The 24,810-nt window shown below is 35.7% G+C and overlaps 1 protein-coding gene across 16 annotated transcripts in view; it reads left to right on the top strand.

The window, feature by feature from the left end:
• Nucleotides 1–11,806: 11,806 nt before the first annotated feature.
• LOC121320601 (teneurin-3-like) overlaps nt 11,807–24,810 on the top strand; it is a 280,613-nt gene continuing 267,609 nt past the window's right edge. For 5 of the 16 annotated variants that reach the window (XM_041259216.1, XM_041259197.1, XM_041259160.1 and 2 more), the window contains exon 1: nt 11,807–12,413. The gene's annotated coding sequence lies outside the window, so the exon portion shown is untranslated. The remainder of the gene's footprint in view (nt 12,414–24,810) is intronic. The other 11 variants (XM_041259143.1, XM_041259170.1, XM_041259098.1 and 8 more) reach the window with 4 other exon arrangements.

Here is a 24,810-nt window from a genome sequence, read left to right as displayed (position 1 = left end):
ACAGCAACTGATTCCTTATGGAGTAATATGGAGATGTGAGGGGGGTCAAATTATCTACCTCCCCTCCACTGACTGGGCCTGTTCCTTCAACACCTGTATAGTGGGATCATTGCTTTTCTCACCCATCATGTCGATATTCTGGTCCCAAAAAGTCTGTGTTTAAAGTGGAAGAGGCTCTATGGCCGTAATAGGCTCTGAGTGGGTCAACTCAGTGATGTTATCCTGTATCCCCACCCCTTTTCCCCACGTTTTCTCACCTGGGGAAGTGCTGAGCCATCTCCTTCTTTCACTCTGCTACTGGTCCCCTCTGAGTATTCCACCCTGCACTCCTGTGTAATTTTCTTAGGACAAAACTTGGGGTTAAACAAATTGGACTTGAGGGGGAAAATTTTGCCAATGGTCCTCCCCCCCTCTATTTGAGACCCGGTGGTCACACCTACTTGCCTCTCCCAAGAGGTCTTCAAAGTATGGTCAATCCCGTCCCTAAATTATTGGATAGGGCAACATCTTAGCTACCACCATGGTTATGACTGTGGTTTAATTTTGTATTATTAACCTTATTTAGCTGTTGGGGTATGTCCTGGTATCACCGTGAATACAGATGATAACCACTGGCTGGAGTGGATGCCAAGACACCCCCCCACCGTTACCAGATAGGAACCCTTATACTTGCCGTCCATGTTTCCCAGGTCAAAATCCATCTGCGGACACTCTGCAATCCTGTGGCCTGGCTCGTGGCACCTAAAACATAAAAGGGGAGGGAAATGCATTTGATCCAGCGGGGTGGAACTGTTCCGCCCTTCTGCCAGGGGCAAGGTAGAGGCGCTCTGTATAAACCAGCGGGGTCCGTTCTTGGAAGGCCATAAGGGGAAGCCCCAACCAGCTCCCTTGGGGTTTACCGCGACTCGACCTCCCAGACCTTGGCAGCTACTGTGTCCTGGTGTGCTTCCGTGAGACGCATTGTCTCCTCCACAGTTGTCGGATGGTGACAGCGCACCCACGTATAACAATTGCTCCATGACCACCAGGTCGAGCACCTGTTGGACGGTCCGGGTCTCATACTCCATCCCCTTCCTACAGAGATGCAGCAGCTTCTAGGCTGCCACTCGGGGTCTCAGCCCCACTTCCAGACTAAAAGTCAGTAGGTCTCTGGGTTGAATCCCAGGTGATGCCAAATGATTCGCTTCACGCATTGGTAGCCCGGGACTTCAGCACTGTCTGGCGCACGGTATGCAGCCTGAGCATCCTTGGTTAGACAAGGAGCTGTCGCCCCTGCCATCCTCTCGAACATGACCAGGAATGCTTCCAGGTCATCCGGGGTCTTTTTTAACAGATTTGCTGCATTCTGGCCACTGTGGCTTCCAGGTTGACCGCTGCTGCTGTTAGTGTCAGTTGCTCTACCAGTAGGGAGAATAACCCCACCCACTGCACCTGAAGTTGTGCCTCTCGTACATCCCTGCGGCACTCCTGCTCCTGTAGAAACTAAAAATTGGGATCCATACAGATTTCAGTACTTTTACCAGCCTTCACCCTGCCACAGCATATAATACAACTGCCGAACAAACACCTACAAAATCAAGATCTGTTTGCAGCCTTTTAAATATATTTACTAGACTGGTCTAAAATAAATATTGATTGCCGCTTATGCATTCTTCTTTAAGGATTATTGAGCAATTTTCTATTTTCAGTGTTAGGTATGTTTTATAACTTCATCTCAGACCGTTTAACCTTCTTGTCACCTCACAATGTCAAGCTGTTTCATTATGAAAATTAAATCTGATTTCTGTTTTATGATTCATGCGATCGGAGTCTAATTTAGACAGCGAAATCAAGGTTTGCTTTAAACACTGTATAATGTAGTACAAATTTTTCAGCAGACGCAACATCAACCAAAATATTTATGGATGGCCAAGAATGGAACTAATGACACACCGGGGCTCTACAAGAACATGTATTTTTCTTAACTGTGATGTATCACCGTTCTGAACAATAGATTAGACTGCTTCATTATTGTTTTGCAACACACAAAAGCCATTAATGCCTGCATGCACTCCCTCCGAGACAATTTTCAATAACTTGTAACACAAATAATCAAAACAAAGAGTGTGTATGCCTAATGTAAGTTTTTTCCACTGAATCCACAACTACACTTAATACAAAAATCAGTCAGACAGGTTAAATTCACTGCCATAATATAGTGACAGATTAAATCTGCCATAAGGACCTGGCATAGTTGTTTAGGCTTCAGCCCCATTGATGAAGAGGTAGAAACAAATTTAGTTTATGCTTTTTGTCATGCACGGAAAGTTATAATGGGCTTATGGACGAATACTGTGTCTTCCAACACTTCAAGTAGTGTGTTTTCAGTTTGTTAATTATCTGAAATGAAATACTTTCACTTGATAATTAGCTGCTCATAGCACATGGTAGGGGGTAAATGATGACAAGACCCATTCAATTTGCACAGACAGCAAAATATAGTATGTAAGCCACTGAGGACAAATTAAATTCCCATACTCAAATAACAGCTTCCAATGGCGTCACTTTTCCATTCGGTTGTATTTTCTTTAGGCACATAATCAACCAGAAGTACAAAGGAAGGCACACAAGAAAGCTCTGCTGGTTTGACCCGTTGCCATACACATTTGGAGACATTTATCAGGTGAGTACAGGAAACATATATGTTTGGTAACTATCTTAGATTATTTAAACAGTAATATCAATTTACAGGTACACAGTACTTGCTTCTGCACATGTTCTAGTCCATTTATTACTGATTCTAATGGTTTGTGGATAATACAATTTAAAATGTCACGGAATAATTAATAGGGGTTGTACTTAACTAATTGATATCTTTAAAGATCTGTATTTCAAATGTTACTGGGAATGAAATGTACCTTTTAATTTAGCCCATAATAACATGGTGACTGAAAAATAAAATTGTGATGAGAAATGCTAACTAATTTGAGTTCATGTTCTATCAAATGTACAATTTAATCAGTTAGTACTTTTAGTGGTTTTCCTAATCTCTGATTTGGAGCAGACACATATACAAACATGATTGTAGAATATAACACAAGTACCTTTGATAATGATATCATATTTACAGATTAACATGCAAGTTAGAATTATGTACAGCTATGGCCAAATGTTTTGCATCACCTAGAATTTTAGGATTGAAACATAATAATAATAATAATAAAAACATTCAGAACATAAGAACATAATTTAGATCTTTTATTTAACATGTAATCAAAGAAACATGACATCGCAAAAGTCTACCGGAAGCCATTATAATAGTACAGTACATCATGTTAGATTTCAAAATGATTTAAAGATTTCAAAAATTTTCATCAGTTTTTTGTTAAGTATATGGAAAACTACAAAGTGGTATGTAATTCAGTATGTTAACATAACATTATTCAGCAGGGTTCATTCGACTTTATGAGGCAAAATGTGTTAATTCTAAAGGATGATGCAAAACATTTGGCCAGCGCTGTATAGTCCTGCAATACCAAGTTAACATTTATTTATGCCTTTATGATATTGACCCAGAACCAAAAGAGCCTGTCTTAATGAAAACAGCCAAAGCAAAAGACCACAATCCTGAGTTTTAAAAAATCCGAACATTCTTGTGGTATTAAAAAATGCAGGACAGAGTGATGTAAAAAGTCAGATAGAAGTTCTTGAACCCTGAAAAACACCACTAGCAGGCTAGAAATAACACTTTCCCACTTTTCACTTTCAAAACATTAACATTTATGGTATGTATATTATACCTCTTGAAGAATAGACAAGATAATGGTGCCAAAAGCAGGACAATAAGAAAAAAAATCTATCTAACTTCCTTGTTTATGTCATTTATTCTGAAGCATCAACAACCCATAACATTTGTCATAATTAGTATATTACAATCATTTTATATTTCTCTATCATGTCATTGTACTGATGATGCTTGTCTTATTAGGGTTCAGACAACCATGGCTAATAGATGAAGCTCCCAGCAAGCTCTTTGATTCAATCTTTTCTGACAGCTATTTTTTTTTTTCAAATCCTGACTCAGACAGCACAGAGGTGTTCCAACAATTACATATTTTAAAGATTATAGCAGCAGGGGAAATGTTTTAATGGTCCCCTCCCCAGGGGCCTTTCTTAAAAACAAATCCTATGTATGCAGTTGGAGTTAGAGTTTCTAAGCAAGAGGACTGAATTAGATTTCTCTGTACACCCTAGAACGAATAACATGGTTTGGAAGAAATTATTGGGCAATTGCATGCCTTGTATGCAGATAATGCTATTTGATGAAAGTAATGTTTTGATCTGCTGAGGATAATAGGGATCGAGGGCTGGATTTGTTGGTGAGAGTAAAGCTGTCTTCTGTGATAACTTCATCTCAGCAAGAGGTCAGATGCAAGAGAAAATCAGGATGGGGATTAAAAAAATGACACAGTCAGAGCAGCGCTCAGTTTCCTGCTGCGCACTGGGCTGCAGACGATAGCTTATGTTTCTCATCTGTTATGGTATTGTCTGACTTTCTCTCTCCCAGAGCAAAAAAAAAGGAGTTACTTAAAACTAGTAAGATTAGTTCTCTACTGCTTTTCTAATGTGTTTTTCACTCAATCTAATAAAAGACGGCATTTGAAGACCATCATCAGTTATTTCATAGAGGTTTTATTTTTCCCAACAACAAATAATTTCAGTCTCTCCTTAACATTTTTGTCTGGGAACATGGGAGAAAAAGGGAATGTAATCTTAGAGATAGGCCCAATCTTTAAAGCTATTTTATAACACTTTCAACATGAAAGAGTTTGGTCATCTACAACTGCCAACTGCAGTATGCTAATAAATTGGGCATATTAAAAAGGGCTGCTCTACAGCAATACTTGTTCATCAACATTGTGCTATTTAGAGCTTTTAAATGTTCAGTGTAGCCCATTGATGGATGCTGTTATGCCCTTTTTTCTGGCCTCCTATGGGATAACCACAAGAAAATGTGTAAGTACTGAACATGAGTAACTTAGCAACAACCCTATGACAATGTGGGTGGGGAGAGAGCTGACATTTAGGATTTTAAAGCACTATGCAAACATTGTACCGTAGTTCAGAGAAGAATTTCCACTTATATTTTTTGTAGGTATAAATGCTGACATAGTTTGAGCAACAGTATGATTTGTTTCGCTTTCTGTGGACTGTAGCGGATCACCATTTCACATTAGCCTGTTTTTCACTTTTAATGCAGAAAATAGTGTAAATGTTGGGTTATGAATGTACTGATTGTATTGAGCCCTCCATGGTGAAATGTCTTGCTTTACAGATAAACAAACACAACTAATTAAGCTAATTTAAAAAAAAAAAAATTTCAAAAGAGCAGCATTCTTTCAAATTTGAAAATGAGGTGGAAAATAAACCACTGGTTAACTGAAGAATCAGTCTGGCCTATAAAGATCAGCACATCAGGATAAAAACAACTTATGGATGCAACTTATGGACATATTAAGAAGAACACATCTGGTAATCTCCAACTAGACCATTCAAAGACTAAATAGTGTTCAAAGAAATGCACTCCCAATTTTTGGAAACGGCTGGATGCCTATGGAATTTCAACTATCCACCCAGGAGCTGCAATATGAGGTATTGGAAATTCATGCTGTTTTAAGTTATTGGGGGGTAGTTGTTAAAGACCCAGATGGGTACTAAACAAATACGGAGATCAGGTGTATAACAAAATCAATAAATTTGCTTTCAATTAAAATGTTCTAGAGAAACACATAAAAAAGAGATACACCACCCACACAATATATCGTGGGTGTGGGGTCCAATATAAATCCACTGTATATATAAAGGGCAGCGATATAATGAGAGACCCATAGAAAAACAAATAGGCTAACAAACACTGTACAACCACTCTCTCGTTTTATCCGGTGCATCAGGGTCCAATATAAATCCTCTATGCAACCCACTTTATGTCTTTTTTTTTTTTATAAAAAGCAGCACACCATTTTAATTTGTACTGCGGAGGGTAATTGCTTCAATTAATTTCATGAGTCTTCCTCTCCTTTCTCAAATGCACAAACCTGCTCCATTGAAAGAATCCATCCCCAACATAGGAGGCTTGTTGCTAGGGAGCTGTCGTCACTACCCTGTGACTTTTACTAGTGCATTACTGCCACAAATGAACACCTTGTTGGCTAAAATAAAAACCTAGTCAGCAAATAGATATTTGCCTTTGTATATTGCAGCTAAGGCATGCACAGTTAGACTGTAAAAATGGGGAGCCAACTCCAGGACTGCGCTATATCTGAACATGTAGTATAGCGAGGGGCAATATAATGAGGGGTGGGTGTACTTTTTCATTAACATGTGGTGCATAAAGTCCATGTCAGCTTGTTTTGAAAACCTATGGATACTATTGTATGTTAGAAAAATACTTCCCAAGAGTGTAATTGTTTGGATAAAGAAAGAAAAAGGTAGATTTTTATAATTTTATTCGGGTGTACAAAATAAAATAGAAAAAAAAAAAAAAACATTTGAAAATCTGATGGTAATTATTAAAGGGGACCCAGGGTTTTACAGTAAAATCCAGACTATTCAGGATCATTCAAATGCCATGTTTGGCACTGGAATTTACCTGTGTTAAGGTATCTATTAAAGTAGTGGTCAGTAACCTAGTGGTCATGTGCACATCAACAGACTGATAGTCCAGGCACTGCTCCATTTACCCAATTAGGCTATTATATAATTTAAAACTTCAAGCAGATGTCTTGTAATGCTTAAAATCCAGCAACCCGACCGTAAATTGGGAATAATTAATTCATAGACAGCAAAATTACATTTTTTCTTATATCGACATTTAAGAATACATTTAAGAAAACGAGTTGTGACCAACTGGTACAACTGAATTGTGATAATAATAATAATAATAATAATAATAATAATAATAATAATAATAATAATAATAATATTTTGAAGAATTACTACTGAATACAGTACATTATTATATATTTTGTTTACAGAAAAGAAAAGCACAAGACATTACCAAGAAATACAATAAATACATAAAGCATGAGTAGAATTGGTATATAGAAATCGAATGTAGTTCGTGGAATGTACAAAAATGATTGTCTACATTTATAAGATAATACCAAATGGCTACTAGATTATTTTGTGAACATAAACTAAGCCCTGATTAGGGGCCTTAGCATTGTGTGTGCTACTGGTTTACAAATAAATAAAATAATAAAATAAGTTAAATCCTGCATCCCCATAACATGCAGCATCTTTGTTTTCCGTATATATATATATATATTATATATATATATATATATATATATATATTCAGTATGTATTTAAGTACAAGTATGTTTGCTTTAATGTAAATGATTATACTTTATTATAGTTTAGGCATACCATACTTCTATTTTGAAAGAGCATACTGTGTCATTTAATATATTATTCAGAATAGATTTTTGAAGAGTACTTCTGGAAAAACAGTCTCTGGCTATTGTATGTTAACTTTTTGTTATCAGTTGCTGTCAGTTTGAGTGATTTCTCTTTAAATATATAAATAAAATAAAACTAATTAATAGGTGATGAAAAGGCTAATAAGAGGGCTTTGAAAATTTCTTAAACAAGTTTTAAAGTGAACCCTTGTAGGGAATTCATAGTTTATAAAGGGGACTGATTGTGAAATACAGTTTGATAGATTTGTAGGGCAGCTGAAGACCAGATGTTGATTTGGTTTGTTTTTTCTTTAAACCGGACAGTAATTCGCAGCCAAAAATAACATCTAGAATTGGGTAGATCAGTGTAGTTTAGCTCTCGTTTATTTATTTATTTAATTGGAGAATATCTTTCATTTGTTATTTTTTGGTAGCTCTTGAGAGGCTTCCATTCATTAATGGAGAGCATTATTTTACAAAGCATATGGACATGTATAAGAACATATTCATTGTACAACTAAATGAATTCATTACAATTGTTACAACAGTAAGAGATGATAATGCAAATACTCTTAAAACAGTATTATTACATTTTTTTTTGTATTATTTTGATGGGGGATTACACTTTACAGCATTGCTTTTTTCCATCCAGCTGAAGAAGCACTTGTAGTCTGAAACATCATGATATAATTGATTTTTTAAAATCAGTTATTCACATTTTTATGTACCTACATTAACGTTTTGATTTTGCTCCTTTCGGTACACAGTAGTTTTCATTTTTAAACATTTAAAAATATCAATATATATTCCAGTACCAAACAGCACAATACAGAATAAGCAAAACCAACCCTCTTAGTCCTGCTCAATATTTTGTTTATATTTACAGTGGAGCAAAAGATTACTAACCACATTGCAATATGTAATGTTATCTACAAGGTATAATAATGTGATTCAACACTGAACCTTCTTTATTCATATTGTTATATGTGAGGGTTTCAGTACTGGATATGTAGAAAGCAGTAAATCACTGGATTGTCAACTTGAAATAAACAACTCTAATGCTGGCTTTTGATAATAACAACTTTCAATGTAATGCTTAGTAAGCAAGATTAGTCGCAAGCTTCCTCTGCCTGTCTGCATTTCTAGTTTATTCCACTTGTATAAATTAATACATCTATAGAAAATGCCATACATGACATTCTGTGCTTGTATACTTTTTCCACTATGATATAATAATAATAATAATAATAATAATATAATAATAATAATAATAATAATAATAATAATAATAATAATAATAATAATAATAATATTTGGTGGGTATAATTTGGTGGGTATTGTATGAAATAATTTTGCAGTGACACTGCATATTACAATTAATATATTTGTACCTTGTTGTTAATTAGGGGACATAAAATAATAATTAAAAATACAAAGAATTAAAAAAAAAAGCATGATAAACAATTTACTGCCACCTACTGTAGCAGCACTTACTATGCATTGAAATGGCAAGGCTTTTTTTTCTGCTACCTCAAATACAAAGACCTTTTAATATACTATGTGTGGCAAATTACATGTCTTACACAATATGGGACACTCTACACGCAACATGTTAATATATTATACAGTGATTCATAAAAGAGTGTACTTAAGAACACAAAAACTGTTGTGGATTTCTCATACATGATTTATAATGTTCTATAATGTATCTTTTGTTTGACCACTAACATATGTTGTAGGTGGGGCTTTAGTGGTGTCTGAAAAAGCTATGGTCATCTCGTTCAGTCAAGATTTGACTGACGCTAATTATTTTTGTCAATTTGGTGTTCCATCATGTTTAATGTTATAAAGTATTTACACTGTACCATTATGTGCTTATTATTATTATTATTATTATTATTATTTATTATTAATTATTATTAAGTTAATGTATTTTTATTTTAGTATTTGCCTTGTCTTTTAATGTTAATATTGTACAAATAGTCATTGAAAAAAGCTCAATAAAACAACTATGACTTCAATTGCAAATACAGTTGAAAAACAAAGGCTGAAACAGCTGCTCTTGTGAAAAATACAGCCATAGACTTAGAGTAAATGATACAACTGAGACGGTTTCAGGAATCATCTTTGGTTATAAAACAAATCACCGCAGGGGCCAAGGTTGACTTCTTGGCTCCCCAGCTATCCTACTACAGGAGAGCTGGGCGCACTTGCAATGTGAGCCCATTAAAACTCAATGTGCAATTCTGTCCAGAACTGAAAATCTTGCTGAGAAATGTAAACACTGCAGCATATATTAAAGAAAACAGTTTATCTTGGATAACTACGACAGATATTTCACAATGAGCTCTGATGTATGTATCATTTTCCCAGTTAATTCAGCGGTGTCAGATTTCTGTTATTTGCATAACAGTGTAGTTCGGCAGTATTTCCTGTTATTCGATTGATGAATTCAGTTCAGTAAAGAGCTAAGCACCAAGGTATCGCATTATCACTTACAAAGGCTGAAACTTCCATTTCCTATTTTCAATTAACCCACCATTGCAAGGAGGCTATGTTCCTTTGTGTTACCCAGGTAATTGAAAACAATTCAGTATTATCCTGGCGTACTCATGTCCTCACTACTGTAATAAGTAAAGTTGAAACACAAATGTTAGTGTAGGAAGGATGTTATAAAAGCTATTCTCAAAATATTTCAGTATCTTTACTAGCTGTATCGGGTTTTCATACAAGTCCTCATTCAAATTAAAAATGATTACTATTTCATAATGTGGTGTTAAATAGAATATCCCCGTGGTGGAAAAACTGGTTAAAACAAGATATTTTGAAAGTTAAATTGTTCTCTGTATTCATGATATTACAATTGAACACTCTTAACTGTATAATATCCAATCAATTTGGTCAATAAATCACCTTTTTTTAATAAATGCTGCCTCACTCACATATTTACAGTGTATTCAGCTACTTTCACTGTATAATAATCAAGGTGGTAAATGTTTTTAGGCCCCCTAATTTGAGCTTCAAGCTAATGGTTATTGGAGAGAGGATTTCTTGTAGTGACAGAAGGAAGAGTCTCTGTATTAATAGCCTTATGTAAGGAAAACTACAATGCATTAATTGACTAGTTAAGGTCTAGCAACTCATCAATTGCCATGTAATGTCTATTAGTAATGGAAGCAGTGTTAACTTTGTAATGACCTGTCCACTTTTTTTTTTATTTTATTTTTTGTAAAATGATTGAGAGCAGTATCTGTTGGAGCTTATCCTGTTATATTGTGCCGTCCTGTAGAACATCATTAATTCTGTCATGGCCCTTTGAGCTTGAAAGTGGTTTTAGCCAAAGAATGTGGCATTTTCTTTCAATCACACTCGCTCTAGGAGAGTTGTGGGGGCAGAGAGGATGTATAGTTCATTTCAGTCTTATCTTTAGTTGGTGTTGGATAGGGGAATAGTTTAATGTTGCCCAATACACTTAAAACATAAGAAATGGGTTTATGAAATGTACATTTTCCCACAAAGTAGTTTACCCTAACCCCACCCCCACCCACCTCACCCCCCAGTTATGTCAATGGAGTAAAGTTTACACATAATTTTCCATCATCCTAACAATGCAAAATGTATTTTAACTTATCATCTGTGAAGACCTGGTTTAGATCTAGAAATGGCTGTCAGTATAAAGCAAACCCACATTACAAAATCACCACACAATGGAGAACAATTGGCACTGAAATATCCACCTTTGCAGGTAATCTAAAAAGGGCCTTGGCTTGTAGCATGGGAAGATGGGAACTATGCAGCACCAAACACAAGAATCACAAGAATGGAAAATAGAGAAATAATACTACTACTACTGCTACTGCTATTACTAATAATAATGCCAAGAGTTCAAATCTGGAACACATATTAGAAAACATTATTATTATTATTATTATTATTATTATTATTATTATTATTATTATTATTATTAATAATAATAATAATAATAATAATAATAATAATAATAATAATAATACAACTCTCAGTAGTCGTAGTTGTAAACATAGTATTATTATTTTCACTGAGAGATCGAAACTAGGTGACGTTAAATGTAATCTCCACAGTGCCAAAATTGCAGAAAGTCTTAATTTTAATAACGGGGCCATAGTCAGAGTACGGAGGCTCGACTACACTCCCACAAGTAATAAGTCACAATATGAAAGCCTGATGATGAAGCCCTAAGTTCGTTAACGTTTGTAATCAGAAGCATACAGACACCCTCATCAGTGCAGCAAGCGGCAAAGAGCCATTCATCAGCATGAAGTGTTAGTCATGGATGACCCCTAAATTATTATCAGTAGTGGTAGATACACTGATTGGACACAGCAGGGTAAAGGCTGGCACTTTACATCAGCCAACACTGAAAGGGGGAGATGGTTAAAGGCCATTTATAAGGAGATTGTATATTTTCGTTCGTCTTTACAAATGAACCCCAACTAGCGTTGCATTTTAGGGACAGTATGTTCACTGTGTGCAACGGCACAGAATACCAGCAGTAGTTAACAGAGGCTGAGGCTTCACTGTGAACATGTTTTTGTAATTCTATCTCCCCTTGTTTCGGGTCGGGGTTGGTTGGTATGGTCCTTCGCAGTTTCACATGTGTGCCTGTCAGTTTCAGAAGCTTCATCTCTGGAGTCTTGTGCGATCCCTTCTGTGTCTTAAGATTAGGTTAGTGTCTCTGTTTTATCAACATCGATAGTAACCTCCCCTCTGCTTTGACATTCTTAAATTAAACAAGCAAACCCGGGAACCCCCCCCCCCCCAAAAAAAAAAAAAAAAAAAAAAGAGCGAAAGTGCGATTGCTGGGGGTTTTGTTTTGTCTGCTGTCCCTTTCAAGGAGCTGCAGTGTGTAGCGTAGCAAAGAAGTTTGGACATCTGTTGGTGAAGTTTCGCCACGGCTCACGACAATGGGATGCTAATGAGATTAAACTATAACAGGTAAGGCCCTAAACTGCTTTGTTGTTTTTACACACTTGTACTATGAGGGAAACAGAATAAAGAGTCGATGTTACGAGTAAGCCAATTGTATATACGTTGAGGCAATGTAACCAAAATTGTAAGATTGTGTAGTATTATTATTTATGTTATTTCTATAGTTACGATATATTATTAAATACATTTAAACAGACGATTAAATGCAATGTATGCCACAGCGCCGTATTCCTTTCATGGTGTAAATAAAACGACAGTTTAAAAAAAAAAAAAAAAAAAAAAAATCAGTGTTCTATTAAAGTAATATTATATTACATTCTAAAAATCTGTTTATTAATGTTAGATCACATCGTATTGTATCCATAGATAATAATGTGCACTTCATGAACAGAAGTGCACGGAAAATAAAGTCAACACCATCCCTGTGTAAAACACGATTACAAGGAGATAAAGCTATTCAAAAACAGTGCTTAAATACATATCAACAGCAATAAGATACAAAAATTAACCCAAGTCTTGTCAAGTGATATCATATCATTTCATATTATTATACGTCCTTAGATTATTATCGGGAAGTATAACGACACGGTCTTGATCTTGAAACTGTAATGTATAATTATCATAGTTTAATTTTTTTGTTGAAGGGAATCATTTCAGCGCCACGTTTAAGTGAAAGATTAACCAATCATTGAAAAAGTTCAGAGGGGAAAACAATACCTGTTTTGATCAAAGTATCCCAAGCACATTTTTGACAGTCCAAACTAAATTTTATAATTGGGACCGTAATATTTGCCGATTTTACTTGGGTCTGTGATTTAAACAAATGCTGCTGATTGAAGCTAGCGTTTTCCATCTTAAAGATACAGCAGCTTTATTAAAGTTGGAAAGGTTTCAAATCAGTTTTTATTTTATATGGGGTGTATGCTTTCTTAAGGCAATTGATTTGACTCGGCGTGTTGTGACAGGAACGAGATGGCTGAGAAGAACCCCCAATCTAAACATGCACGGTCTTTATTCTGATTTCTGCTGTAGTTTACCGCTGTGTGTTTTGTAACGTAACGAGGGTACAACATTGTATTTAATTTACTTGTACTCAGCAGGGTGTAAAGTACAATTGCAGACCGAAACATTACAATAATAATAATAATAATAATAATAATAATAATAATAATAATAATAATAATAATAATAATGCTGAATATAGTACCAGCTAAATTGTACGTTATATTGCTCTAATTCTTACACTGTATTTGTTTTTTGCGTTGGTTTCAATGGGGAATATAGATATACCTGTTATGTGTTATACGCTGTGAAAAATAGTGTATTCTCTCTCTCTCTCTCTCTCTCTCTCTCTCTCTCTCTCTCTCTCTCTCTCTCTCTCTCTCTCTCTCTCCCTCTGTGTGTGTGTGTGAAGTGAGTCCTCAAGTGTAGTTAAAACCAGTTATCGTCTCATGTATTTTTTGAACTGTTAAAATTAGGAAATGTGTATTATGTAATCAGTTGCTTCTGAATACATAGCTGTATTCTTACACATAATCTGTTTTTTACATACATACAAATATATATATATATATATATATATATATATATATATATATATATATATATATATATATATATATATATATATTATATATAAACAACTGAGAATGCTACATTGGTGTATCACTGTAGTTTTTTCTATTATGTATTTTTTGTATCCAGTACATATACTGCACTTAACTAGAATAGACCATGAGATCTTAATTGGTATGAAAGGTGAGAAGCAAGATAAAGTCTGATGAAATAATTGTAAATAAGCTTTTGTTTAAACATTATGGGAAAAAAAAAAGAGAGAGACAATAACCTAAAGTCCATCCAGACTGGCCCTACTTCAGGTTAAGCCTATGAGCCAAGAGTGATTCAATTGTGAAAAATAACTGAATATTCGCAGCGCAAGACCATAAACGTGCTTGTTTCTGTATAGCTCATGTTAACTTATCCTCTATAATTTTAAAGTGGCTACCCCTCCCGCCCAGTTTAAAGTTATAGTTTGTTGTACTTAATTTGAATTTTGGGGTTTATTAAAATTCATCCTATCCTAAATAAATGTACTTTGCCAGTGATAAAATGTAATACGCTACAGTCATCTTTTAAAATGTGTTTTTCATTTGTTTATGATAAATACCATCAGGGGCGCTGGAACTAGGGGTGCTGGAGGTGTGGTAGCACCCCTTGGCTTTTCATGGTTTACATCATATTCAGGGATTACAGTTTTGTTCAGTGGCTTTCAGCCCCCCCCCCCCGCCCCCCCCCAAAAAAAAAAAATTGTTCCAGTTTCTCTGAATACCGTGCTATGCCAGTTGGAATAACAAATATAACTACGTTTTGATGATAAATAGCCTGCTTAAAAATGTTTGCTTTTGATTCACATATAAATGGTAGCGTGCTGGTTACTTAAATTTTCTTTTTTGTTAATAGAAAAACTGGAGGAATTTTATGTTGTGTAAGCCACTGATAAATCAGTCCTGAAAAGCTACACGCCTAGACTATGTAGTATTTCATTGCACCCCCCCCCCAACCTGCCTCTGAAATTATTTTTAAAAGCTTTCTTTCTAAATGTGATCTTTTTAGCAAAATGCATTTAAAAAACCCTTTTAAATACAGTTTATAGGAGAGCGTGATGAAAAAATCAAAGATGCTATTGTATGATGTTCATTACCTATTTAAATTCAGTACATGCATATTAGGAAATACTCTGCAGAGCGACATGTATGTACAGTAAGTATGTATTTTAATTTCTAATAGGTCTTAAATGTATCACATTTCCAAACTTTTTGGGGAGATCAACAGATACTCATACATTGCTGTTCTTTCAAGAATTGTGGTAGCCTTTAGAATTCCGAAAGAAAAAAAAAAAAACACTTAATTATCTTTGCTGATTAATTGAAATGTCTTATAAAACGTGGTTTGTTTTATAATTTTTTTCATACTATGCATTACTATTTTGAAGCTGTCCTTATAATTGAGATTAATGTTTCAGTGCAAAGAAACGGGTTTGAGGGTTGAATTCATTTTAAGTGCAGTTGTAATCAATTTCTGATGCTGCTTTTCACTGTAGCTTAGTCTGTGTCTAAAACTGGCCTATTATTTAAAATTAACTTATTGATGATTGATAGCCGCTCCTCCTCGTCTTGAAATGTCATTTAATTCAAAATAAGAACAGTGACTCTTTTAAGGTGCTTGACAGGGCAAAGAGGGCAACTGTTTTTACCTTACGTCTTTGTCAAACCAATAGGCAAAATTGAACCTTTTCAATGGTTTTATTGAATTTCACGTTACCTTCTGTTTGTAATATATGTGAACAATAATCTGTGATTAGTTTCCAATTTAATTTAAGATGTATCAGTACTAAGCAATTTTAATCAGAGCAAAAAACAGTATTTCATATAAACACATACAATGCATATTTCTTTTATCTGAAGTAAGATTTAAAAAAATGTCACATCTGTATTCAGCAAAATTAGTGGGCGATTGCATTATTAATTTTATTTTAAAAAAAGCAATACAAAATAAAACAACCTTTGAATGGTAACTATTGATACATTTCATTTATTTTTGAACATTTTTTTTCACCAAGCATAGGTAAAAAAAAATATTTAACCTTTTTTCTCTGTATATGTTTGCTGATACAGTATTGTAACAGTATCTGTAGTGAAACTGATTCCAAAAATTGCATAAATTGTCATAAGGTTTCGTTCAGTAAGTTAGTGCTTCCTCATTGAAATGGAAGGAGCAATAAGTAAACTGCTTGTAAATCCATATGCTGCGTTGTCATTTATTATATAGCTAATCGTTTGTTTACAGGTGAACTAATTGGGTTTCTAGGTAAATGTAGTACATGAATAATGTGTACCAACACAAAACAGCAACAAAACATCAATAGTTCTATGATATTTATTTTACATTATGATGTGAAAAATCAAAGACAAAAAATGTACAGTAGTCTCTTCTTTTTTAATGTGTTTTCTACATTTAGATTGTTATGATAGCTTGATGCAAACCTAATGGAAATCAGCTGTGAAAAGAAAGCAAATAGTTTTGCACAAGTGAACCCTTCACCTGCTAAACCATTGAGGCTCCTCTGTTTAATGCAGTCTGACACGTTACCCATTATGCTATTTAAAACTTACAAATTCTTCAAACTAAAAGCAATACTTTAAGTTTTCCAGGACTTTTTTTGTATGGAATTACACAATGTTCAGTTCCTACTTAAAATACTCTGAATACAGTATTTAATATATTTAATAAACTAAATAGTAAAACTGTTTTCCTTAAAAGTTATACTTTACTTGAAGCATTAGTAATACAATAAAAACAAAACACTCCAAAGCAAAAATCATAGTAAAGGGATTAAAAGGCCCAGAACAATATACAGATGGTAAAATTAATATTGATGGGGAAGCTGTGTTATTGCCTTTATTAAAACGATGTTACTATCTAATCAATAGCTTTATTGTGGTGCCTGATGTTAGGGTCATCTATAATCATATTTGCAAATCTGTTGGTTGCAACAAATACAAACAGCACATTATCAACACACGTTAACCTAGTTTACAATATAGCAGGAGGAAGAGGAGAATACAGGATAATATTTACTGGCAAGTAAGTCTCCATTTGGCGTTTCTGTCTGTGTAGAAGCACAAGATACAGTATAAAGTCCCTATTGCTGATTTTCCTCTGTGCAGATTCATAAAATAAAAACGGCTTTTGAACCCTATATATTTGTGCAATGCATTACTTTATCACATGAACTCTTATGAAAAATGCATGGTTTTCTCTTTCATAATGCACTAAAGGCTAACATTAGGGTGCCTTCCAAAAATACTTTTTATGACTAATGTGGAAAAAGTGTTAAATATTCTGCTTTTATAGAGCTACTAGACAAATGCAACTTGATAGATGGATGGCATAGGGATTGCTTAGGCTGCATCCTCAAAAACCATTGTGCCCGCAGCACCACCCTTTAGTCTCAGCAATTAGGAAGAGTGTCCGCAACCCCCTTGAAGAAGATCTGTCACATTTAAGATGCACAAATCCTGTTTGGATTGGCTTAAAACAGTGTACGAAGCTGTCTACCGAACGTAAATATGAAGGGAAAAAAAGAAGGCAGTCTTGTATTTGTATTTACATTTTTTAAATTCACAGCATTGATCTATTACTATATAATACATTGGATACATTATAAAGTCACATGTTTCAAACTTAACCGTAAAAAAAACAATGCAAACATCTCTTAATAATTTGAGAGCACAGGCTAGTACAGTATCTTGCAGATCATTTAAATCACATGGAGGTTTCATAGAAATTAGTAGTCAAAATGTGTAATAATTTATTGAAAAGTATAAGCTATTAGTAGATTAGTATAACAAAAAAAAAAAAAAAAACTATCCAAAGGATGTAATACATTATTTTATGCATTTAAATCTTGCATTCCAACATCCTGACTCTGCTTTAAGATAAGTGGGCCTAATATTTAGGTAAGTGTTTAACTATAGATTTAGCTGAGGCCAGAAGCCAATTTTTAATAATGATAAAAAAAAAGGATTCCATTTCATTTTTCATCTTTTATTTTTTTTAAACAAATGGATGAAACAGTCCAGCTGTTCACTGGTTAATTGAAAGTAGTGCAAAGGAAGTGTGGAAATCAACCAAGCAGTGCAAACGTTAGTTTACTTTTCTAAAACAGACTGCTAGATTTCTATATAATTACCTTAGCACAGTGGGTTGTAGGAACAATTCAATAATTGATAGTTTAATGTTTATCTGGGTTGATTAGCTCTCTTATTAATACTATTTAATTGACGTATTACAAATAACAAAGATTTACTATGAACACGCATACACACGCTAGACACAAGGAATGTTTAATAAATAGTAATATTTTATTAAGTACACAAATAATAAAAAGAAATCAGAAAAGTCCGAAAGTAAATCTTAGTCTCAGAGCACAAAACACAAGTCCAAAGCTGTCACTACATTGATGCTGGTTAGCAGGCAATTGAAATATGACACCGCCTGTCTCCTCATACACAAAGCAGCCACCGCAGCAGCTCAAGCAAGCTTGACGTAGCTAGTAAATTGCTCACACACGCCCACATACAAGCACAGCATCAACTGAAATGATGCAGACAATCTTAGAATATATCACATTAAGCTTATTAATGGTATATAGATTAATGGTATAAGGATATGGTAATTTTACATTTAAAGAAATTCTTCATACAGCAATATGAGGTAGATTATTTACAGTTACTTCATGTTTCACTAAAAGTTATTTCACACGCATAGTTCAATTCTATGTGAATGTGTTACAATTAATTAATTTAGTTCCATGAAAGGAAAATGCAACTGGAATTATACTCAGCGGTTCCTTGAAGCTTAGACTTTTGGTCTGCTGGCTTAGAAACTTAAGCTGTTGAAGTGTCCAGTACAAAAGGTTCTCCTCTCAGCAACAAAGTCTTCAATCCTACATTGGATCAAACTCGGCAACAAAGCTTTCAATTCTCTATAGAATCAACAACAGCTGCAACAAAGTCTTCAGTCCTCGGTATAGGATCCACAACAGCGCCCGCCCGTTCTGTCCTCTTCGCTTAATCTTTTAGCTACACAGGTAGCAGGGCACAGTTTCTTTTGGATACTGTGGTTTTAGGTGTACAGCAGACCCAGACTGGTTTGTCTGATAACAGTCGCTGTAAGTTTTATGGCAGGCCTCCAGCCAGGCCTCAGTCTCGTTGCTTGTGGTAGTTACTCACTTGCAGCTTGCTTCCTCGTCTTGGGTCCGTTTCGTGCCAGAGTCCCATCTTGGGTCCATTTTTAGGCAGAGTCCTGGAGTTGCAGCTTCATTTAGCAGAGTGACAGCAACTTGTTTAGCATTCAGTGTGGAGCGCAAAATGTTTAGTTTTGCTTGGATATTTATAGTCTTTTCACTCTGCTAAGTAGCTACTTTCATGAGGTCATTTGTGTATCTTACCTCTTTAAACTCCCTTTGATGTTTTAATGTCCTTTTCCACTGGGACAGCACTAGTTTATGTCTTCCTTGTGTCAAAACGATTGTTGTTGCACGTGTGAATTATCTGTACATAATTCAACTGTCCTTTCAGCCTAATCCAGTCCAGGCACCACCTAGCCCCGGTCACCTCGTTCAGTAAGTCACATAGTTCAGTATGTCTGCAAGAAAGAGGCCCTCCTCTCAAGACAGTTTCATTAATTAATCCAGTTACATTTCCAATACACGTTCACGTGTTATTACCATATTCAGGGAATATGTCCCACATCATCCCCTTTTCATTTGGGAATTTATTTCTTAAGTTCAGGAACGACAACATAAACCCTACATGGACTCGTATTATAATACGATCAAATCACGTTAACCCTTTTCAATGAAAATTGATGAATTTCTTAGCATTGCTATATAGATATAGGTATACATATCTTAACCCTAACAGTATGTGTATATCACACTAAGGTTATATATTGTATATATATATATATATATATATATATATTATATATATATTATATATATATATATATATATACACACACACACACACACACACACACACAGACACACACACACACACTGAGTGTACAAAACATTAAGAACACCTTCCTAATATCGAGTTGCACCCCCTTTTGCCCTCAGCCTCAGTTCGTCAGGGCATGGACTCTACAAGGTGTCGAAAGCATTCTACAGAGATACTGGCCCATGTTGACTCTAATGCTTCCCACAGTTGTGTCAAATTGGCTGGTAGTGGATCTCTACTCCGAATAGCTCGTTCCATCTCATCCCACAGATGCTCAATTGGATTGAGATCCTGTGACTGGGCAGGCCACTGCAGTAAGCTGAATTCACTGTCATGTTCGTGGCACCATTCCTGGACAATCCTAGCCATGTGGCATAGGGCATTATCCTGCTGATAAAATCCATTAGCAGATGGATACACTGGTGGCATGAAGGGATGCACCTGATTGGCAGTGATGTTCAGATATCCTGTGGCATTCAAACATTGCTCCACTTTTATCAAGGTGCCCAATGTTTGCCATGAAAACACACCCCACACCATCACACCACCAACACCAGCCTGCAATGTTGGCACGCGGCATGAAGGATGCATGTACTCATGTGGTTTTCTCCATATCCTAGTCCTCCCATTAGCGTGAAAAAGCAGGAACCAGGATTCATCAGACCAGGTAATGTTTATCCAATCCTCCAGTGTCCAATGTTTTCATTCCTTAGCCCACTGCAACCACAGTTTCTTGTGTTTTGCTGAAAGAAGTGGAACTCTGTTAGGTCATCAGCTGCCATACCCCATTCATGTCAAGGTACGACGAGTTGGGCATTCTTTATTGGGTCTTTCGGCAGCAGTGTTGTACTGGACTGTCAGTTGACTAACTGTAGCCTGTCTGTTGCTCTGCACAATTTGTGTCAGCCAACTTTGGCCTCTTTCATCAATGAGTCGTTTTCGACCACTGGCCTGCCATTGGCTGGATGTCCTTTGGGTGGTGGCCCATCCTTGATACACACGAGAAACTGCTGAGCATGAAAAACCCAGCAGCGTTGCAGTTCTTGACACACTCAAACCGGCGTGCCTGGAACCAACTACCATACCGTGTTCAAAGGCACTTAAATCTTTTGTCTTGCCCATTCACCCTCTGAATGGCACACATACACAATCCATGTCTCAATTGTGTCAAGGCTTAAAAGTCCTTTAACCTGTCTCCCATTCATCTACACTGATTGAAGAGTGTTTAATAGGTTACATCAATAAGAGATCATAGCTTTCACCTGGATTCATCTCGTCAGTCTATTTCATGGAAAGAGCAGGTGTTCCTAATGTTTTGTACACTCAGTGTGTGTGTGTGTGTGTGTGTGTGTGTATACATATATCCTAAAAAAGATAGAAAGATAGAAGAAAAATAGAAAGCTAGCACACATTGTATTTATATCTGCCTTCATGCGTGTTAGCGGGACTTTTTCCTTTACACTGTTGCCTCAGCATTTTCACTCGGTCCTGCTGCAATTGCAGGACAACTATTCCCTTCCTGTTCATTACTCTCAAACTTTTCCTTTTTCATTAAATTAATTGTTTTAGATCTCCAGTTAACATCCACTAGATGCAAAACCAGAAATAACCCAGTCACTAACCCAGACAATATGATCAGAGCGAATATAACTCCAAACTCTGTCCTACGGATAACTAAGTTTTCTCTGGGTCCCAGTCTCAAATCTGAGACCCGAAGGTCAGTTGGAGTCACGGTAATTTCCACTGTGTGGAGCGCCTTTTGACAACCAAACTTGCTAACTCTCCTATCACTGGATGCAAGCTATTCTTACAACTGTCTAAACTGTACCATTTTATCGGGATCATCACCTGGACCACAACTTGCTTGGTATGTGCGCTTAAGATCATCGTAAAAATCACAAGGATCTTATTTTTCCCTACATTTCATGTTGTAAGCCCTAGTTAGAGCTACACCTGAGTTTGAAAAAGTATTTCTTTTAATTTCTCAAAGTTATTTTACATTTCGTCTGGTAAATTATTTACCCAAGCAGAGTGCAGTAACCTTTGTTTAAAAAAAAAAATGACTTGTGCTGCTCTCTTCAATTCCAGCCGATTTAATAAAACCTCTAGTTGTAGCTCTAGTTGTACTCTTCTATATGATTACCCTTTTTTGTTAGGTCAAACTGGGGGACTTTTACAGTCATGCTTAACAGTTCCCCTAATGTCATTTTAGACCCTAACTGCGTTCTGTATGTGTCTCTTGTGTTTGGAAAGCCAGGTGTATTCGGGTGCTGGTCTCTTGGAGACAGTACTGACAACTCAGACTCCTCTGCATGTGTATTGCGGGTATGTCTGAGATATTGAAATCCAGGGGTGGTAGCCTGTGGGTTTCGGGGAGGCAGGGCTGCAAAGTCAGCATTCTCGGCATCATCCTTAGTTCTGTCCCACGTTACCATTGCTGTCTCATGTTCCAACTTTTCAATTCTATATTTTAATGCAGCCTTCTCACTGATCAAACCACCATTCGCCTCATTATTCCTACGCATTTCTTCGTTAAGCTCTGTGTTACGCAGTTGACACATAATCCAGGCTAATCCTCAGATCTTGAATTGCGGCTGCTGTTTCGTCTCTAAGCTTAGCACTCCAAGCCTGATTTTCTCCAGTTACAGCCTGAAGCTCTCCAATCAAATCCTGATTTTTGCTCCTGAAAACCTGACATCTCTCCTGCACTACCTGACATTTGTCCTGTGCCAAGTCCAACCTCTTAATCAACAGGCATACTATAGTAGCAATTGTGCTGACAAGTCTCACTGCCTTAACTTTGAATTGCTGAAACACATTTTCCTCAGCCCTCCTGAGATTCAGCTTTGTGGGAGAAATGACAAGATCCCCTGGATCGGGAGCCCCTGGTGTATCCTGTTTAATCACATCTACCAAATATTCATATAACCCCTGCTCAGAAGCAACTTCCAATACAGGCATCTCCATCATGGCATCAGTGTCTGAATCTGAACCTACAGGCGTGGCTATACTTTCTAACTAGGTTTTACGTCAAAATTATACAGCCCGTGGTTATACACTGTTAAAACACACAAGAAACCAAACAACACGGCGGCACTCAATATTTGATAAATGTGGTTTGTGAAAAGATTACTGCTCTTTGATTTCCTGTTCTAGCAATGCTGTTATACTCTGTTAGAATGGAAAAGCAACTACTTCACAGCAATCTGGTTTTTGATTCTAACTCCATTTGTTATATACAATTGGAGGGGTAAAACAACTACTGCAAATTAAATTCCAAGTTTAATTCTTTATGTTTGTATGTTCATAAACCTGGCACTGTGCTAAATCAGTCTTATCACGTCGGGGTCACCAATTAATGTAGGAACAATTCAATAATTGATAAATTAATGTTTATCTGGGTTGATAAGTTCTCTTATTGTCGTGTTACAAAGATCAAGGATTTACTATGAACACACATACACACGCTACACACAAGGAATGTTTAATCAATAGTAGTATTTTTAAATTAGTAAAGTCAAAATGTGTAATAATTTCTTGAAAAGTATAAGCTATTAGTAGATTAGTATAACAAAATTCCATCCAAAGGCTGGAATACATTATTTTATGCATTCCAACATCCTGACTCTGCTTTAAGATAAGTGGGCCTAATATTTAGGTAAGTGTTTAACTATAGATTTAGCTGAGGCCAGAAGCCAATTTTTAATAATAATAAAAAAAAAAAAGGATTCCATTTCTTTTTTCATCCTTTGTTTTTTTAAACAAATGCACAAAACAGTCCACCTCTTTGCTGGTTAACTGAAAGTAGTGCAAAGGAAGTGTGTAAATCAACCAAGCAGTACAAACATTAGTTTACTTTTCTAAAACAGACTGCTAGATTTCTATATAATTGCCTTAGCACAGTGGGTTGTAGGAACAATTCAATAATTGATAGTTTAATGTTTATCTGGGTTGATTAGCTCTCTTTTTAATACTATTTAATTGACGTATTACAAAGAACAAAGATTTACTATGAACACGTATACACACGCTCGACACAAGGAATGTTTAATAAATAGTAGTATTTTATTAAGTACACAAATAGTAAATGTAAGCCTAAAAATGAAACCTATGCTGTGAACTCTGTCACACAATGAGGGGTGTTAACCAGCACAAAAACTCTCCTCTCGGCAATCCTAAATTGGATGAAACTTGGGAAGAAAGCTTTCAATTCTCGATAGATTCAACAGCAGCTGCAACAAAGTCTCCCATCCACTCTGTCCTCTTCCCTGAAACTTTTAGCTACGCAGGAAGCAGGGCAAAGTTTGTTTTGGATACTGTGGTTTTAGGTGTACAGCAGACCCAGACTGGTTTGTCTGATAACAGTCACTGCAATTCATTCATTAGTCCAGTTCATGTATTATTATCAATCAGGGAATATGTCCCACAGGGTTTTGTTTAACATTGAAATGTTAATTCTAACCATACAACAGAGGAAATAAAATGGGCACTAGGGGTCTTCATGTGTGCTCTTTATCGTGACAAGGTTGAGACCTTTATTTATTTTAATTTTACAACTAATTAAGTTTATTTCATAAAAGACATGTGATCAGGAATTTTTTCTAGAATTTTTATTTTTAAATACGTTTCATAAACACTGTTACAAACACAAAATAAATAAATTCTATCTGTTAAATGCTGCATGTCCAGTATAGTATGTATATTTTGTGCTTTGCTTTTTTTGAAGGAAACAAGTGCGTCATCCTGTTTTGGAGAGCGTTCAACATTCCTGTTAGAGCTCTTATTTCTAACAAGACCTGCTCTCATAACTTTTTAATCCATTAATAACAGTGGAG

Source organism: Polyodon spathula, chromosome 1, assembly GCF_017654505.1.
Source record: "Polyodon spathula isolate WHYD16114869_AA chromosome 1, ASM1765450v1, whole genome shotgun sequence".
In the NCBI taxonomy this organism is placed as follows: Eukaryota; Metazoa; Chordata; class Actinopteri; order Acipenseriformes; family Polyodontidae; genus Polyodon; species Polyodon spathula.
This window is presented reverse-complemented; position numbering and strand designations above follow the sequence as displayed.